The following is a 15,009-nucleotide window of genomic DNA, read 5'->3' as shown; positions in this document are numbered from 1 at the left end:
GCCCGAAAATAATTCCAGATTATAATGCAGTGGTATGCAATGGTTACTGTATATAGTGATTAATCATATTGTTTTATCGTAACAGTTAATAATTTATAAATGAAAATGAAATAAAATGATTCGTTTTTATAACAATATGAATTCGCATGATGATTTTAAATTGATTTAATTCGCTAGTTTAGAATGATACTAGTTTAGAACCTATAGTACACTATTTTTATTTAATCATTTTGCATTTGATGAAGTGTCGAAGTGATAATCATATTTCAATAACCACTACTTCCTTATGGTAACATACACACATTATTAATAGTAAAGTGTATTATTTTTTTATCCTAGATAATATATTAATAAACTACCGATTTTCTGAGACTATAACATTATACACTAGTATACCATCAGATATAATATATTATACCAAATATACCATCTGTACCATCTGTAGTTTCTCGATCGTTTTGATTTAAAATGCAATTTTATATTACTGTCATATTTTAATCCACTGACTCATATTTTGTATCTTCTATCCAATCTGTCGGTGTTTTTGGTACCTGCCAAAACTATTATTAAAACATAACATTTTTACCGCGCCCAATAAAATATGCTTGCATCCCCGCCGATAAACTCCTATTTTGTGGCACTGTTTACTATATTATTATTATTATTATTATTTTATTTTAAAGAAATAAGGGTTCAACAACTTAGGTTATTAACATGTTATTGTTATTATTTATTTTATAGTTTTATCGTTATTATTATTATCTTAAGTATTTCGATATTGGACAATTTAATCGCCATTTTTAAGAATCATGATATTGTATTTGTGTAAAAATATTTACGATAGTTATTATAGCGTTATTAATATGCCACATGATATATTCTATTCGTTAAGAATTGGTGGGTATAAAAATCAAAAAAAATAATAATAATAATAAAGGGTAACAGAAAGATTTATGCACGTTTCTACTGTAATTAAAATACGATTCATCATTGTTTTTCGGTGTAAAAATATCTGTTTTGTCTATGTCGACATTTTCATTAGCTCTTACTAGTATGATTTAATTAGATAAACTTGATTAAATACACTATGCTAATAAAGTTGTTCGTTATCATTAACAATAGTGTAGTTGAAGCTATAGTATAACAGCTTTTTTAATTAAATATAAATTATAATGTCTTCAATATTACAATATTAGATTCTGAGCGGAGCGAGGAACGTATTGATTTTACCATGATATGTGTTTTTTTTTGTGGCAGTAAAATTTAAAACAAGATTTCTTACAAGTTTGTCAACCTTTATCATAAAATGAATATCCACCAGAAAGTGAAATTAAGTTTTTATGAGCGTTTGAAATTTAAATTTTTACAACATTTTCACTAGATTTCTCATTTAGCGATTTTCTTATTTTGTTGTAACTCTAAAAGGAATGACCGCAGATACTTTAATTTTCACAGAATGTTTATATAGGCATTTTCTATATTTGATAAAATTTTCAAAATATTTTGATTAGTTTGGGCTGTTTACTGACATTTTAATTTTTCAACTTTTTTAGTTTTTTTTTTTCTATTTATGTCAATAAAATTGTATAGGTTGGGTCAAAAAGTTTCAAAATTGAATATAAGGCTTTCAAAATGTTTCAATAGCAGTTGAAAATATTAAAAATACTAAGCACGATTTTTTTCTAAGCATTTAAAGTTCAAATTTTTACTAAATACGTGAAAAGTACAGCAATGTTCAAATTATAGATATAAATTCATAAAAAATAAGTATTAATAATAAGAAATAATAATCTATAATATATCCCAAACAGATAAACCGTCTACGCTCAGAATCGTTTTTCGTATACAATGATATAATATCAATGGATTCAAATTTAATTCCATCCATTACATTAACCCACTTGTAACCTACTGTACAGCGGAGCGATATCCACTTTCCCGCTTTTTAAAACACACATTGCATTAAAATTGCATATACAAAGCGCCTTCTTATGAACAAATTATATTATTATTATTTGCTCACTGTATATGCAATTATTTTGTTTTTTACAATGTGATTAATAATAAAGGACAAATTATACGGCCTTTTATCAAAATTTACAAAATAAATTATAATCTTCGTATTACATTATTATACTGAGAATGATATTAAATATTGTCTGCGCATCCTAGATTGAATGAAAATATTAAATACTATCACAGATAGTTTAAACTCAATTATTTGATTTCATTTCATTAAAAAAAACTTTCTTGCCTGTATATATAAAATTGTTTAATGCCACAATGAATATTCAATAATGAATATAAATTTTATTTTATGTTGGTCATATTAACATTATGCAAGCTTTATGCTTAAACTATAATGTGTAAATATTTTGATTGAATATGCTGTAAAACACTATAAATACTATATAAAATACTATAAGCACGATAGAATACCTTTTAACGACTCGTAGAACGTGTATTAATGAATATTTTTATTTTTATCTCTGAAAATGTACGTATTGAATAGAACAGCAAACTTTCCAATATTTTTTCTCGGAAGTAAATGAAATTCATAGATGTTCATAAACTTTATTTGAAAGAATACAGCCAATTCAATGCAATTTTTCACAGTTCTTCAAAATAACACAGCCATGAGAAAACTAAAAAAAATCACTGGTTCAAAATAAAACATAGTAAACACATTATATATATATTATATCTTTAAATGTCAGAAACTTGCGAAATCAATAATATTATATTGATACAATTTAATAAAATTTGTTTTTACGGAAAATAAAAATCAATAATACTTTCTACTAATACAATTGGAAGCTTTATAAAGAAAGTGAAGAGTTTTCGTACATTTTACCTGCAATATAAGACTTGATTTTTGAGTGTCTATGGAATACTGAAGACAAACATGCCAAACCAGCTCATATCTCGTAATTAACATAAATAAATTCAAATAAATCATTATACAACTATTATAATATAAACGCAAACATTTTTTTATTGAAAATTAAATTTTAGTAGGTATCTGAATTGTAATTAACAATATTTAACACAGAAATATGTCTCATGATGTATTTTATTGTATTTAAATAATAATGTATTGTTATATACAATTATTTACTAAGTATAGAATTTGGATATTACAATCGACAAATGCACTTTAACATGTACGCCAGAAAACGTCAACTCGTACCGTACTCGAATCTCAATCCCTGTGGATTAATTCATTGGAAAGCGAATGTATATTTAACGTGGATACTGACACACTGTAATAATGTGTACACGAGGTACTTTTTTTTTATAATTTGATTGTGCCTTGATTTTATCGATTCAAATGTCGTGTTTCAGTCTATAATTGGACATTGGTTTGTGTTCATTGTTCCGTATTTCATCTTTATTCAAACCTTTAATGATTTTTGCACAATTTATGAATACCTCGTGAAATAATTATGTAAACTCTATATTAAAGTAATTTACATTCCATCAGATTCTTTTATCAAATATTAAGACGCCATGTGCACAATTCGTAACGCTTTTACTCCACTAGAGATTGATTTTCAATTAACAAATTTACATATCTATAAGAAATTAACGTGTCCCTCCTCGTTCCTCGTTTTGTTTGAAATTAAGTTTTCAAGATTTTAATGATTTACAGCGAAATTTAAATACATTTTTCTAGACGTTCTAATATTATGTTCATGCGCATAATTTTGCTTTACATGAAAAAGTAATTAGAAATTTTATTGAAGCCGTTTCTTTTTATGATAATAACTGTATAGTAATGTAACCACAGTGCACAATATTCTGCATCAAGGTCTGTACGTAAAAAATTACCTCTAAAATAAAATAGAAATAATAACAAAATCAAATATTTTACATCAATAATTTAAATTAAATAAATATTTGAATTCCGATAATTTAGCATGTAAAATAATTGTTTATAGTTATTATACATATACATTATGCATTTTAATAAATTCAATTAATTTCAACGTTGATTAAAACACCAAAGTTTTTTGTTCAAATAACAAAAATTAATCAATGAAAAAAAATGTACTAAAATAAAGTACAATGGTAGACATTGTGAGATTGCGAGTATTATATTTTTAAAAGAATGATCTCTTTGTTTAAATGGGCTCTGCACATGTCACACTGGCGGGTTTTAACGAGACAACGGTCGTTGAGGCCATATATGAAGTATAATTCAATCATAATGTCGAACTTGTATTTGGACATTTTTCTAGCAGTAGTATTTTCGCAAGACTATCGTAAGATTTATCTGTGTACAATAAAATGTGAAATAAATATTACCAAAATGTTATTTATTGAATAATAATAATAATAATAATGTATGAGTAACGTGGTCAACATACAACATATCAATCATAACATTCATAACATGAATCACGTTAATATTTTTTAGGCATAATTTTACATCTATGTCTATATAATAAATCCTAAGTCATGGATATCATCTCTCTCCTTAAATGGGGGAAAGGATACAAACATATATTAAAAAACTTGGCTAGTTTTAATTTATATTCAACGTCTACGATTAGTATTCATAAATATATGTCTTTCAGATCGAGTCCACTCATTTTCTCAAAAATCATATTGTAGCATGTACTTGATTTGCGTGAATAACTTAAAATTAAATAAATTGTTTTATAGTTTTATACGTCTTTAATGGCTTATTAGTTATAATAGTAATTATTTACTATAGGAGTAAAACCGAAAACCATAAAAAAATTTAACCAAAATCCGATTTAATTTAATTCTTTGAACCGACACCTGCTTTTTATTAATGTTTTGTACAAATTATTTTCTATAGCCAACGCATATTTGCTTTATTAAAAAAATTCTATCTAAGGACCAAAAAAGGAGTAATTTCTTCGTAACACTTCCCACCCTTAAACCTACTCCAGAAGTCCAACCAAAAATAGCATATACAATACATATTATTCACTCTGAGTATAATGTTGTAATGCAAAGACCCCGTGAGTTATGGTAGCAAAATCTCTTTGTAACAAACATTGACGGGAATATTAATTCTTAATTCAAATTTCAGATATCGCGTTTAACTTAGTTTCATCTATACTTGCCGTTCGGATTTGATCCTTCATGGCTTGGCCATTCTTTCTAACTACCTAATTATCGTATCGTTTGAATTATTAATTTTCCGCGAAAATAAAACCTCTCCGCAGTGTATTTATTTTTACTTTAGCAATAGATTGGGAAAAAAACTTCATTTGAAGTGCATAAATATAATATAAGCGTTTTATAAGCTCATTTCCCCGAATGCTCGAACCGATTATTAATTTCAAAAGACCTTTGGAGTTTGAAAACAGTAATAAGATCGGAATAGGTATATAATATACTATATATACAATATACTATATTATAATACTGTATATAATATTATATCATATAAATACAGAAGATTTCGCAGTCACTGGAACTTAGGCTATACGTGCAGCCTCGGGTTCTATATACCCGCAGTACTTAAAAAAACGACAATAATAAGCTTAATAATGAGCTTTACAACAATAATAATATTATGTATTCGTATATTTAAATAATTTTCCAATACCAATTATTTCACCGGAACACGATCGGTCGCTGTAATATTAATAATATAATATAATACCTCCCATACATATCATACTCGTATCGAAATATTTAAGGTTCGAAAATTTAAGTACCTACCGCTCTCTCTATTTATAATTCCTGCACAGGATTATGTCGTATTAAACACGCCGTTAGGTTTTTATACGGTCGTTCTTGTCGGTACTGCGGCTAGGGAATAATGGCGTCATGCGTGTGTAAACCCTGGCCCGAACAATAACATGCATGCCATCGGTAGCAGTGCGAAATTCCTGGGAATTTCGTTTATGTAATATATAAAAGAAAAAAGAAATACATGATACGTGTGAACTGAACCTCGTCACCATGTTTATTATTATTATTTTTTTTTTTTTGATTTTTTGATTTTCTAAGTTTCTTTTTCGGATAACCGACGTAATAAAATTATGGCTAAATTATTATAATAAAACATTTGCCACTGCAATCTACATAACATTCTTATTTTAAGAGTATTCTCAGCATTTCTCGAAAATCAACGGATATCATTATTCAAACAATATAATATCTAAGTTCCCACATTAGAGTTGTATATATAACATTCTTCACTTAACGTATTTTGTGGAAAAAGAATTTAAAATCTAATATTTTGTGATTTTGCCGTATTTTAAATGTATGTATTTTAATTTAAATCAGAACGAGTTAAAATTAAATTTTTGCTGCCTATGACACATCTGAAATTCGTTATAATGAACATAGAATTTGTCTAATTTATAGTTAGACCAAATAATAATATTATATTATCTCAAGTTCAATATTTTTATAATTATTTTATTATGTATACACCAATAGGTATATTAAAGTTTTACACTGTTTTCAATTGTTTGAACAAAAATAATAATAATAACAATAATACGTCAGTATCGTAATACTATTTAATCCCTTAAAATCGAGTGATTAATTAGTCATTCCGCGGTATTTAATTATTTATTTGTATAACCGTATGGTTATCTGAAGCTAAATTTTAGTATTCTGTTCACTTGCAATTACTTTATTAAAAACAAAATGTATTAAAACATCAAACAGCATCGCAAAAGTAAACAGTGCCTTTAAATTCCAATCATCATTTAACGTCAATGCGTTTTAAATTATTTTTTTTACCAAAACGTGAGGTCATTAAATATATTTTTAGAGTATTTTAATTTATAATGACCAATTTAAAATTTAAATGCATTCAAACTATAATTGATTTGATTTATCTAAAAATAACATTATCAAATAATATTGTGGTAAATCCTATACGTAAGTACACTCAACTGTTTTTAATAAATTATGTTTACATTTATCTTTTAAAATTAAATAATGTTCTTTCATAATTATTTCATTATGAAAGGTACAAGTTTTAATTAAAATATATATTTACTTGTTTTTATCATATTATGAAATTTAACTATAACATGCGCAATAATAAGTGGTTATTTTACTAAATATAAAAACTAAAATTATTACTTTTATCAATAATAAATGCATATAGTCAATTATATTATAGTATATTATTTACTTAAGTTATGTGTATTATAAACAGAATTGTTACTTATTCCATTTTATATTTGATTAAATTAACTATGATATTATATTTGACGTCTTCCGTCCACATTTCAAATGTTGATTATTAACTTTTAATCAATTAAAATAAAAAGAACTGCAGTGTATCGATTTTGATCATTACAAATTTATTGATGTGTTCTATACATGAAAATATCTGTTTAGCTTACGAATTAATTAACTCTTTTGATTGCAATATAATTCAATTAAAATGTATTTAAAAACCAGTTAGTGGTATAATTGTATGTGTTACAATGTCTTCAATTTTCTATGCATACCCATAAAGAAATTTACATCGCAAATTGTTCAGTTGCAAGCAATATTTTAAATATTTAAATATTTATTTAATATTATCTCATGAAATTAAAGTCCAAGTTAAATATTTTTCACTAAATAGTAATTGTATATTCGCTCTTCTACAGAAAAGCATATAGGTACACAATAAGCTTTCATGAAAAAACTATAACGTATTTTAATTGATTATTTAAACATCTGCAGTACTTGTTCAAACCATAGCAGCTTTGAGTATTTATAAATAATAATCAGAATTCAGAGTAAATGTAGGTGTATTTGAAAAAAAAAGAAAAACATTTTATTTCATTAGGTATTTCATGTGTATAGCTACCGCTTAAAAGCAAATAAACAAATTTCACTAGTTATTAAACGAAAGCTCTTAAAACACAAAGCGCAAAATTAAATTTTACGAAATATTCTACCTTTAATCCTTTTACATTTTAAATTTAAACATTAAACGTTTTAAATGTTTATACATACATATATATATATATAATACTGTTAAGTAGGTATCTAATTGAATAGTTTCGCTAGCGATGAATTATTATAACGTGAAGCCGTTTCTCGTATTTACACGAGTGCTTTAACTTAAAGTAGTTCGGTGTTTTAAAAACGACGAATTGAGAAACTAACATAACTTTATTATTATTATTATTGAACAAAAAATAATAACGTTTATCTCTTCGTTTATTAGCGCCATGCGCTCGTTAATGATACTGTGTTTATCATAATATTTTATCGAAGATAAAAAGGCGAAAAAAAAAACAGAAAACCGGATGTCCTTAGATCGAACTTTTGGCCAAAGTTGAGACGTGCACCACATAGACCTAAATCACCCGTCAGTAGTATAACCGAGTGCCGCGCCGCACCAGACGTGGTGCTATAGTACTATAGTATATAAGACGATGACAACGACACACGAGCGCACTTTTCAGAGAAAGAGACTAAGTAAGAGAAAGATGAGAAGAGTGAGCGAGAGAGATAGGTCACGATAGCCCAATGCCAAACAAAAATAATACATTGAGAAACTTCCTCAGCTAATGTTCTTTTTCTCTTTTTGTCACACTGCTAATGGTTTTTTTTTTTTACGGATCTTGATACTAGAACCCTTAGTTTTTTACGCTCACGATCCATTTTACTCTTGGAAGTTTGCCCTATTTTCGTTCCGATGCGGGGTCGTTGTTGTTGTTTTCTTTTTCGTTTTTTATTCATGCGGGTGGAATTGACGTAAATAGAGCAAAACGGCGGTCAAATACGGGTTCCAGTGATCATTTTGACGATGACGATACGGAGGAGGGACGCGTGCCATGCGTTATTTAAATCCGACTGTTTTATACTCGTCTCGAAAACGCTTTTGACAACTGTGTTCTTTAAAATGCATTACCGATCCTAATTCAATCAGTAAAATGCTCCGATAAAATCGTAGTGACACATTCTTTAGACTCGTTCACATTAAACAATGCCACGCGTTTTCGTGTGGAGAGCGATGATAAGTGATTATTATTATTATCATCATCATTATTATTATTATTATTATCATTATTATTTTTATTATTATTATTATTATTATTATTATCATTATTATTATTATATTCGAGACCTTCAACATACACTCTGATGTGCACGCAGAGTACAACACTACAACTGTTGACATCCCGCACATAGACCGAATTTATGATTTCTCAAACCTACCTGCAGTTACCCAACTGCATAAAATTTATTGTTTATGTTTTTCGTTTTTTTGTCCGACACTGCCATTATACCGCCGTTAATTAATTAATTCGTTGGTACGTCGACGACGGAGTATTCGCCCCAACTCGTCTCGGCAGAACGTGACCGACTCTGCTGCAACAATCTCCAGATTCTTCAGTCAGCATATTTCCGTCGTCACTATTCCAGATGTCTCTAGAATTCCTGCAGATTTTGGGACGATATTATTATTATTATTATCGTTGTTGTATCGACGTGACATTGTATGTACTCGTGGTGCGTGGAGAGGGAGTGGGGTCGTGGGTGGAATTCGTTTAATTTGACATCCCAAAATCGTTTCTAGGATCTGACCTAATGATAATATTACGTTGCCTCGGTTGAGAGTGTTTACGGTGGCAGGGAAGGGTTATCTGGAGCAGGGCCGGCGAAAGCTATGGACGACCTGGGCGACTGCCCAGGGCGCCAGCACGGAGGGGCGCCAAACTGAAAATTATTTTTATTTATTTATCTTTTAAAACGCATTAACAATCTATACAATTTGAAATATTCATTAACTAATGTCGTTTTAATTGAAGATGCATAAGTCATATTTGTAGAATATAAGAATAACATAACAGTGCATCGATACCGCTAGTTTTGATGTAAAAAGAATACACGGAACTATGGAAGCATACCACCGCATTTGTGTGTGTCAATAAAATATATAGATGGTCGTAATAATTATTATCTTATTATAATATTTACCTATTTATAAATAAAATCATATAACTAGACGATTAGTTAGATTCGTTAGAAAACCCGTGGCGGTAAAACCCATTCGGACCTTACGGTGAAAATACCGCAGAGTAAAGCGTAAATCAAAAAGACACAATTGTCTGACACACACAATTATTTATTCAATTTATTGTTTTCGACGAGCTCTCGCTCCTGTGTAATGTCAAATACTCAAATGTATAAGCTAACAAGTAACTGCCAACCATAGGTGCCCGCAGGGGGGTGCAAGCTGGGGCATTTGCCCCCCCCTGGCTTTTTCAAAATATTTTTTTTAATTGAATGTTTTAAGATAAATGACTATACACTATACAACAAATTTAAAATATAAAATAAGTTGTAATATAATAAAATATAATACATTGTATACGAGTATAATAAAAAACGTTATTATTTTAAAACACCTAGTAAAATTATAATATTTATCCTCAAATCCTAACATTGCCCCCCCCCCCCTAGAAAAATTTCTGTGGGCGCCAACAGGTAATCAATATTCATATGATCATATATTTTGTTTAGTAAATTTGTACATAGTATTTTGGTTTCTTTTTTACAATAAATTCCGTTTTAATTAATAAGTAGTTAGTGAAACCAGAAACCAGAAACACAATATTCCTATATTATAGGCAGTGGTGGGCTGGTGGCGTGAAATAATATAATATTATTTGATTTGATATTTTATGTTAATGGATATACTTTGAATTTTGATAATTGATATGAATATATGATGATATATAATAATTAATATATGGCGCAACGGTCGATATAACGTGGTGAATCGCACATTCGCATATTTATTATTATGAAAATTAGTATTATTAACTTAACACGTTTTTCGCAGTATCTATAAATATGATAATATAAATTTAATATTATTTTCGTTGTACAATTTTATAAGTTAATAAAATAATATGTCTAACCTTATTACAATATTGTTATGATACAAAATACATGCTAATTTTATTTAACTTACTAAAAAACTTAATTTTAATACTACTCGAACTAGTTTTGGCGGGGGGGGGGGGGGTGTTAAGGCCGCCAAAACATGGTTTCGCCCAGGGCGCCAAAACTTCTTGCGCTGGCCCTGATCTGGAGCGATGTAGGTACGCGACGGCAGAGAGATATTAAGTCCTTCGGTCGGCGCGTCACGTAGGCACGCATATTTACACCGGAGTCGAATAAAGCGTATATGTGGATGCCCCGTACAAAGTATTACAAAATATCTGTGTAATATTATGTACTATGTAGGTATGTGTTTATCGGTCAATAGTCCATAGTAATAATTACCATCATCTCAGCATCCGGTAGACGTGTAATTCAACATCCCCGACAGATCGCGGCCACTGCCGCTACGAACTTTATTCTTTTTCGTCAGCACGCGCAATAATTATTACTATTATTATTATTATTATTATTATTATTATTATTATTATTATTATTATTATTATTACGGTTAGCTACGCCGCGCGCCGAAGGAAAAAAATATTGTTGTTATTATTATTGTGCGACGGCAACAACGCGGCGCTCAGCTTCTTTTTTTTCTACCAAAAGGATCCAAAAACTACAACTATACTGTATAATACTGTTCTATTGTTAAAACGTATCACACACGGAGAATGCATTTCACTATGAGGTTACCAAGAAATTCCTTTAAGATGCAGTATGAAAGAGGTATAAACCCTCCCCATAGAAAATTACTAGCACGGCCCTGGCTGCGCAGTGGCTGTCGTTTACGGTGAAACCTGTCCGAAAGCCACAGTGCTGTTGTATTAAAGACGAGGAGAAAAATAACATCTGACGAAATGGTGAAACGTAAAATTATGTAATGATAAATACCAAAACTAAAATATGGAAATGCGATTCCGTGCCATTTTCGATTCAACTCTTACACAACACTGTCCGGAAATGGTATCATATTTTTGAGAAATGAATATTATAATTCAATTCCAATTCCTATTATGTATAATACTTACTTCGAATAAATATTTCACGAGAAAAATTATTTTTTTATGTCCATATTTTCACCGGTAGACTTTCTGATTTTGTTCCGTATGTCGAATTTAAAATATCGTTTACCTCTGGTCGTAATATTATATTATGCTAAGGGTTGTATACTTTTTGGCTTGTGTATAAACTGTAACAGTTTCTTATAGATTTGCGGACGGCTGTCGATTAGCTACGCGTTAGTTGTCGTTGTTTTATTTACCACACGTCGTAATAGTATTAAATTATCATTATTGTAGGTATAATAATAATAATAATAATATAGGTTCACCCCGCCGATGGAAATTCGACGACGGCAAACGGACAAATGTATTGTTATGCACCCGAAACACGGTGCCGCGTGGTGTTCGGTTGAACCCGAAAAAGATGGTCGAGACTTTGTTAAAAAAAAGAAAAGAAAAAGAAAAAACGAATTCTTGAGATGCTGCAATTACACATTATTGTTTTCTCGGCCATATTTCTCGATTTTCTCTCCAAATCTGTTGGGACGTTCGAACCGTATATAAAATACCATCTGCGTTCAATTTCCAATCTATATAGATAAACAGTAATGACATTGTTCGGTATAAATAAGGAGAAAAAGTATGTCGTTATTTTTTTTTTTCTTTAGTTATTGATCTTATTCACAAATAGGCTCGTTGATACTTCTCTCTAATCCGGCCCTTCGTCGTTATACGTTTAGAATAAACCCGTCAATATTAAACTCGACTTGAACTTTTTCGTTTTTTTTTTTACTTATGATAATATTCATTCACTTATCAAATTACTTCATGGACACACACACATACGCTATTAGAATACAAATTGACAGCCATCGCATGTAGACTGTGATCTGCACGTGTAATCGTTTCAAATTCTCTCTTGCCATGTCATCTAACTGATGGCGGCCAGATTTATAAATAAATCTTGTAATCACGAATGTCTATTTGTAATTATATCGTTATTTTAACTATTTATCCGATAATTTCCGTACGAAATTGTGAAGTAATATGTAATAAATGTACGTCGAATAAAAGTATTAATTATTTCTTTTAGCCAAAATTGTTATTGAAAACCCATCAAAAAACTTTCTCCTGACATAATACTTTTTATAAGATGAACCTAAGCTGTGAAACGTTCGATAATATGGTTTTAATTAATAATTCGATAAATTAAAGCGAATTACAATCTAATTACGACTTATATCAAGTAATCAATAATTAAACTCTATCTCGTAAATCGTATTTAAACTCTAAATAATAATAATAATGTGCATGTATAATATTATATCGTTCACATCGGACGATTCAACGTTTTATCCGTGGACACGAATTCCTGTAAACTATAATTACATTTTCATTTTATCATGGATTAAAAGGATTTACCAGAGATTTGATTGTATACATAAATATACCTAATAGAAACGAGAAATATAAAAAGGGTGTAAATTTTGTCATTTAGTAAATCTTTTTCTTTTTTTTTTTTTTTGGAAACGGAAAAACAACCAATAGTACTTAATTTATAAAACACTTTTCATTCCATACAATACTCAACAGTAAACTCTGCCGGTTTTAACTCAACAAATCTTAAAAGCATTTCCTCGCCTACTAAAACCTTTACTAGCTATTCTTAATATAATAATTCAAAACTGCTCTTTATATCTCACTATTAAACATGACCCAGTTACAGCTGTAATGACATTTAACGTTTTACTTGGATATAACGTGATTCTTCATTGTTGTCAAGAAGTAATTCGTTTCTCATTTTTTCTATTACCTTTTTGAGTTTATGTTTTCAAAGAACAGATTAAAATATAATAGTGTTTTATTTATAATTTACATAAGGTACATAACGAGTTTCGAATCATTTAAGCGAAACACCATTTGCGATAAATTTGTCAAACAAATCAAAAAATAATTAAACTGTATTTACATGTCAAACTCTCGTTAACTAAACCTGATCTAATAATAGTATGACTTTATTATGCGAGATCAGGCTGTCGATATTTAAATTGAATGTGCATCATAACTAGAACACGGACGTCTTTGGAAATGTGAAAATATAATATGAACAAGCATTGATATCGAAATTTATAGATAATTTTTCTGGCAACAATATTTAATCAAATTCATCGCAAAGTCTTAAAAGATGAAAACCTGAAAATTATCGACAAAAACGTCACCAAAGATTCTCGAAGAAAACGCCGTGACTTATATGCACGTTGCCGGGGTGAGCAGCAGTTGGAAGTCCATTTGGCACATAATTGCCTCGTAAACGGAGGTAATAGAGCATAATCGACCAGAGACAGACATATACGCTGCCGAGTAATGATGCGCACAAAAACTTTGCACAGAGGAGACAATGTTTTTTCCAAAAAGATATATTTAATGGTGGTTTCGTCTTCGTTTGGTTTGTCTTTGACGTTATTTCTTTCTTTTTCTCTATCTCTCTCTCGCTCTGCGGACTGCAAAATATATTGTATTCACCTATATCGACGATGCTGTGCGTCGAACAAAAAAATAAAAACGAAAACAATGAAAATATAATAAATTCGTATAGGTATGCAAAATTAACAACCTGTGATGGCTGGTATATATTATAATATGTAGTCGCGTAATATTACTGAGTTTGCAGACTCACGGACGGCTATTACACGGGTTCGTAATCGCTCGTGCATCTTCTGGAGTTATATTCTCTTTGTCATCGTAAGCGCCTGCATCATCACCGGGACCATCATGAGCGGATTATTGTCCTGGAAAACGGTATGGAGTGTACGTACATACACTCACGTCGCAGGACGCTCCGCGCCACCTGCGAAATTAGATAATGTCATTTCCAGGAGGAGCCGAAGAGAAAACGCAACAATATCGAAAGACGTTAGCGTCAGAATATTAAATTACGCTTTCCGTTCCACCGCTCACTCACTCAATCTCTATCTCTCTCTCTATCCCTTTCTTTTATCTCTCCATTTCTCTCTATATTCTTGTGCGCCCGTCCATCTCTCTCTCTTTTACCGTCTTAAGCTTTCTATAAGGCGATGTTTTCTAATGAAAAGAATATCGTCTTAAC

General features: G+C 29.7%; 1 protein-coding gene across 3 annotated transcripts in view; it reads left to right on the top strand.

Moving 5' to 3' along the window:
- Positions 1-15,009, top strand: part of LOC149054191 (uncharacterized) — a 282,722-nt gene that overhangs the window by 203,836 nt on the left and 63,877 nt on the right. The gene's annotated exons all lie outside the window — the stretch shown is intronic.

Source organism: Diuraphis noxia, unplaced genomic scaffold (genome assembly GCF_037042655.1).
Source record: "Diuraphis noxia isolate RWA-SAM2 unplaced genomic scaffold, SU_Dnox_SAM2 contig0009, whole genome shotgun sequence".
NCBI classification, from domain to species: Eukaryota; Metazoa; Arthropoda; class Insecta; order Hemiptera; family Aphididae; genus Diuraphis; species Diuraphis noxia.
Note: the sequence above shows the minus strand (reverse complement) of the source record. Positions and strands in the feature narration are given on the sequence as shown.